The sequence below is a fragment of the Toxorhynchites rutilus genome, chromosome 1 (genome assembly GCF_029784135.1).
Source record: "Toxorhynchites rutilus septentrionalis strain SRP chromosome 1, ASM2978413v1, whole genome shotgun sequence".
NCBI lineage: Eukaryota > Metazoa > Arthropoda > Insecta > Diptera > Culicidae > Toxorhynchites > Toxorhynchites rutilus.
Window position 1 is genome coordinate 97,497,988 of NC_073744.1, and position 6,225 is coordinate 97,504,212.

The following is a 6,225-nucleotide window of genomic DNA, read 5'->3' on the forward strand; positions in this document are numbered from 1 at the left end:
TTCCAAGGTGTCAAGGAGGCACTAGGGACACGTTTAATTCATTATGTGGTTCGATGTTCGATCATTCAGAGAACTGCGGAAAATGAAAACGATTTAGAAGATTTGGATAAACTGCTTGGCAATATTCGCCAACTGTATACCACTTATTTTACGATTTTCACTCCGATTGAGTCCATTAGGAAGGAAGTGATGTTACAAATTTCGAATTCTCTTCGCGATTTACAGTTAGGCTTGGGCTCTGGACAGCGTGTTTCACAGGAAACACAGACAGACGATACTGAAATAGATGAGTATGCGAATAATCAACCTTTGCCATCAAGTTCAGCAGCGAACCAAGCGCGTCGACAGCTTCGATCCGGAGTAGAGTCAACCTTTTCAAACCCGATTGGCTCTCCCAAAGTTGTAAACCCGTCTAGCCAAAGATCAAAAGAAAAAGTCGTAAACAGGTATGATTTAAGAGGGAACAAGGCTCCGAATGCCCTGTCGAAAGTGGATGCTGATCGTTCATCTGATTCTTCTTCGTCTGCATCTCCCGTGCAATCCAAACCAAGGGCTCGTAAGTCTCAACCCCGGCGAGGCAAGTCGGTATCTGAGTGGAATCTGCGTCGTTATGATGGTAGGGATGGAGGTCATGGTCTGATGCGGTTCATAAAGGAGGTTGAATTTTATGCGAGGTCGGAGAATATATCTGAAAGGGAATTATTTCGGTCAGCTGTACATCTATTTTCTGGTTTAGCTAAACTGTGGTTTATGCAAGGGGTAGAGAATGAGGACTTTACGGACTGGCAGGAGTTAGTACGTGAAATGAAGAAGGAATTCTTGGGTCCTGATCATGACCATGTTAGTGAGGTTAGAGCTATTGAGAGGAAACAGCGACCGAAAGAGAAGTTCCAGTACTTCTTTTTTGATATTCAACAAATATTAAATTCTGTTACAAAACCAATTTCCGAAAAGAAGAAGTTTGAGATAATATTTCGAAATTTGAGAGCTGATTACAAAGGTCATGTAGTAGCGGCTCAAATTGATAATTTAGCGGATCTCAAACCTTTCGCTCGAAAACTAGATGCGACCTATTGGTATAAATACGAGTCGCGCAACCAGGAAGAAGCTCCGAATCGAAGTAGAAACCAGGTGAATGAGTTAAAGCTTGTCCATAAACCAAAGGAGAATCGTTCGGTAAAGGTTCATACGGAGACAAAATTGTCTGAGAAGTCGGAGAAAGTTGAAGAAAGTCGGAAATTGTCTCGGATGAGAGCGCCTGAGGAAAACGTAACCGAGGAGAAAGATGTGCCGAATGGGTTAAAGGTATTGCTGGAGAAATATATTCCACCAAAGCTAGGCATGTGCTTTAACTGTCGTCTTCCGGGTCATCACCAATCTGAGTGTGAGCGACCCAAGCATAAGTATTGTTTCAAGTGCGGTTTCCACAATGTGGAGACCACGTCTTGTCCGTGGTGTGCAAAAAACGCCTAAGTGGCCGTCGAGAGGGGTCGACGGCTGGCGAGTATCAGATTAATCCCCCCAGCAAACCCAATATGAGTCTTCAGTCGCTTGGTTATCGGAAAGTTGACAGCGATGAATATAGGCTTTCTGATTTAGAGATTAATGAAAATTTTCTCAGAATAGCTAACGATGATCGACCTTTCGTGAGAGTAGAAGTTTTAAATAATCCACTAATTGGTTTACTAGATAGCGGTGCGAGTCGGAGTATTTTAGGTTTTGGTTCCGATTCGTTGCTGAAATCTTGTAGATTACGTTTGCAACCAGTAAGCATTGATATTTCCACTGCTAGTGGACAGAAATTGGACGTTTCGGGTTGTGTAGAACTGCCGATTACGTTCAAGGGATCCACCAAGATTTTATCAGCACTAGTAATTCCGTCAGTAAAACGCAGGTTGATCTTGGGATCAGACTTCTGGCAAGCGTTCAGTATAGTTCCGACGATTGTGTCAAATGATTGTGCGATTTCTGTGGATGAAATGATTGATCACACTGTGGAGTCCTCATTAACGGAGGAACAATTTCGAAAACTTGAGGAGGTAAAACAATTATTCAAGTCCGCTGAAGTGGGTCAATTGGAGACCACTTCGATGATCAGCCATCGAATAGAACTGTCGGAAGAGGCGAAGAAGCTTTCCCCAGTTCGTATCAACCCGTTTCCGACTTCGCCGGTTAGACAGGAAAAAAATTAAACAAGAGTTGGATAGTATGCTTAAATGTGGGATCATTGAACGCTCCTATAGTGATTGGTCTCTTCGTCTGGTACCAGTGGATAAGCCAGATGGTTCCGTCCGGTTATGTTTGGATGCAAGGAAGCTCAACGAGCGAACTGTCAGGGATTCATACCCACTTCCACACGCTGATAGAATCCTTAGTCGCTTAGGTCCGTGTCATTATATCGCGACAGTAGATTTGTCGAAAGCATTCCTCCAGGTTCCACTTCATCCACGTTCACGCAAGTTTACAGCATTCTCTGTGATAGGAAGAGGGCTGTTTCAGTTCACTCGTATGCCCTTCGGCTTGGTGAACAGTCCGGCAACTTTGTCACGACTGATGGACCGAGTCTTAGGGGGAAGTGAACTGGAACCAAACGTGTTTGTTTACCTGGATGATATCATCGTGGTAAGCAACACGTTTGAAGAGCACCTTGACCGACTGAAAGAGTTGGCGACTAGGCTCAGGGCAGCAAATTTGTCAATCAACCTACATAAGTCCCAGTTTTGTGTCTCAGAGGTGCCCTACTTGGGATACATTCTTAGTAAAAATGGGCTTCGCCCAAACCCAGACCGCGTTGAAGCAATTGTCAATTTCGAACGCCCGAAGTCACTTCGATCGCTGCGCAGATTTCTCGGAATGTGCAATTACTATAGGCGGTTTATATCCACCTTTAGTGAAATTGCACGTCCGCTGACTGATCTATTGAAGGATCAACCGAAGGTAGTAAAATGGAACGACTTGGCTGAAGCAGCGTTTGTCAAGATCAAGGAGTTGTTGATCAGTGCTCCCATCTTGACGAATCCTGATTTTTCAAAGCCATTTTCCGTTCACTGTGACGCCAGTGACTCCGCGATTGCAGGAGTTTTGACACAAAGGGATGAGGATGTCGATAAGCCGGTGGCTTACTTCTCACAGAAATTAGGGTCCACTCAGCAGCGATATGCGGCTACAGAGAAAGAAGCCTTAGCAGTTCTGAAGTCGTTAGAGAAGTTCAGGTGTTACATTGAGGGAACAAAGTTCACGGTAGTCACAGACGCATCCGCTTTGACATTCATCCTCCGTAGTAGTTGGAAAACTTCGTCTCGATTATGTCGTTGGAGTTTAGAACTCCAAAAGTACGACATGGAAATTCTTCATCGAAAAGGGGCAGATAACGTCGTACCTGATGCTCTGTCCAGGGCCGTGGAAGAGGTCAGTGCCAGATCCGCAGAATCCGAATGGTACAACTACATGGTGCACAAGGTTGCTGAAGATCCGGAAAACTTCAAGGATTTCCGATTTGAGAATGGTATTTTGAAGAAGTTCGTCTCCGGTCCAGAAAACATAGACTATCGCTTCGAATGGAAAGTCTGTGTTCCGGCTGTTTTGAAGGAGAAAATCTTGTACGAAGAACACGATGAGGCAGTTCATATGGGTTACGAGAAAACGTTGGCAAAGGTTAGGAGGAAATATTACTGGCCTCATATGGCCAAAGATATAAAATCATACGTACAAAAGTGTACGATCTGTCAAGAAAGTAAGCCGAGTAACCGGTCTCAACATCCTGTAATGGGGCAGCAGAGGATTACTACGAAGCCCTTTCAGATATTGGCTGTTGATTTCATCCAATCGCTTCCCCGAAGTAGGTCAGGAAATTCTCATCTGTTCGTCGTGATGGACCTTTTTTCCAAATATTGTTGGTTATTCCCTCTTCGTAAAATATCCACTACGCTAGTGACCAGAATTCTAGAGGATAATCTGTTCAGACGATATGCTGTACCAGAATGTCTTATTTCGGACAACGCATCCACTTTTTTATCGAAGGAGTTCAAATCTCTCCTTGAAAAATTCCGTGTCCAACATTGGGCTAATGCGCGGCATCATTGTCAGGCAAACCCAGTTGAGAGGCTAAATAGAACCATTAATGCCTGCATTCGAACCTATGTTCGATCGAACCAGACGCTCTGGGACACGCGAATATCAGAAGTGGAACAGGTGTTGAATTCTACGCCTCACAGTTCAACGGAATTTTCCCCGCATAAAATTATCTTTGGGCACGAAGTAGTTGCGAGAGGCGACGAACATCGAGTAGATAGGGAGGAGACAGAAATTTCGGATTCTAAAAGGCTAGAAAACAAGTTACAAATAGATAAATTTATTCGGGACCTTGTGGTCAAAAATTTAGAAAAACAATACCTCAAAAATTCACAATATTACAATTTACGTCGTAAAAAAATGGCTCCAGTGTATAAAGTTGGTCAGACGGTACTGAAACGGAATTTTAAACAGTCCTCTGCTGTGGATAAATACAATGCAAAACTTGCACCGTGTTACACCCCATACACCGTCAAAGCGAGGGTGGGCACTAGCTCGTATGAGTTAATCGATAATACAGGGAAACCATTGGGGGTTTTCTCCTCCGCTGATCTGAAGCCCAGTTCCTAGAAATAAAAAAGAAGGAAAATTGACAGTTAGAAAGAGAATTTGGTCAATTAAAGATTGACGTAAAATATTATGAAAGCACTGGAATAGACGTTGTTTGAAGAACTCCACTTGGCTTCCGGGTACTGCAGACCATGGAAGGTAAGTGTGAGGATCTGAAAGTAAACAAGAAATGGAAAATTGAATTCATGGATTCATGTTTTCACAGCTGATGTTATAACACTTTGAGAATGTGTACGAGTACATACCGAATCATTAAATCCACTTTATTCGCGAAATTTATCGTTTGAGGATGACTCCTGAAAAGTTGAATTGCAACAAAATCGATGAATGGTAAATTAGACCGATAAAAGCAGAACGAACCGCATCTCAACGTCCGTAGCGCTAGGACGAGATTATTTTTCGCGATTTGACTTGATTTGAGAGAGGAGGCAATGTAATTAATAACACTACTGACAGCTGTTTGGGTTCATGCGATGAACACATCAACACTTAATGAACATCGTCTTATTGCTCTTACAAAATAAGGAAGAGAATGCTAAGGGGATGCAAAAAAATAAAACCACGATCATGATTTTTTCCAGTATTAACTTAGGATGAAAAGGTATGAAGATAAAGTCGTTCTGGTAATTGATACTCAAAATTAACAAGAATGTTATTTTGAAACCGTCGGAGGGGTAATGTAACCGTTGGTCCCAAGCATTAATTTGGGCTCTACCCAAATAATAGATCCCAACATAATGTTTCAATAAAATCGCCATAAATACCCACCGCCTGTTGCTTGTGAACAGTTGGCCCAATAGTGAACGGTGTGAGCCCTGGGTAAAGATGCCCACCGTGAAATACGCTCCATGGGACCATCTGTCATTCAACAGAGCTGCCAACTAGGTAAAACTTAAATGAACTCACACAAAAGAAAAAAAGAAAAGAAAAGCTCGGTAAAGAGTAGTGCCGGCTAACGACTTTCCACCATCAAGGAAGTAGGAAGTGCGCGCCGGAACAAGTGAATTTTAATAGTGCCAGAGTGCATCGAGAGCAAATAGAGAAGATAGAAAAAGATTGTTATAAGAATTAAAAGGTTAGTGGGAAATTGAAAAGGAATGAATTATTAGTAATTTAATATTTAATTTATAGAAATTATAAGAGAAAATATAAGAGCTAAAAAGAAGAAGAGAACCGGAAGAGAGAAAAAAAAGGTAAAGTAGTGTATTGGCGAGAATCAAGACTAAGAAATAATGCGCTGGACAGGTCCTTTCAGCGGGCCTTTTTTTTATATTTCATCTTTTTCTCCGCCGAGACGTGTGGTACCCGCCATTGAGATAAAGGACGTTCGACTGCAATCTCCGCCATTGATAGTCGACGTCGAGTAAGGATACCGGAACCAGAAGAGTCCTATTCACGCTTGGAGGTTACAGCGGGGATTTTATCCGGTTAAACGACGGAGAAAGAAGAGAAAAAAATACACGAAAAGTACTGCAAGTATAAAAGCATAAAATTTTGTGACGTCACAAATAGGACAGAAGAAAAAGGGAGGGAAAATAGGATAGGGTCAGAAGAAAATTAAAGAGTAGATTTAAAAGGAAGGAA

The 6,225-nt window shown here is 42.4% G+C and overlaps 1 long non-coding RNA gene across 1 annotated transcript; it reads right to left on the reverse strand.

The window, feature by feature from the left end:
- Positions 1-4,457: 4,457 nt before the first annotated feature.
- LOC129762977 (uncharacterized) lies at positions 4,458-5,110 on the reverse strand. Its single transcript, XR_008740767.1, has 3 exons — positions 5,002-5,110; positions 4,887-4,937; positions 4,458-4,793 (listed from the first exon to the last, which is right to left on the reverse strand). It is a non-coding gene; the product is annotated as an uncharacterized LOC129762977 (long non-coding RNA).
- Positions 5,111-6,225: the final 1,115 nt, after the last annotated feature.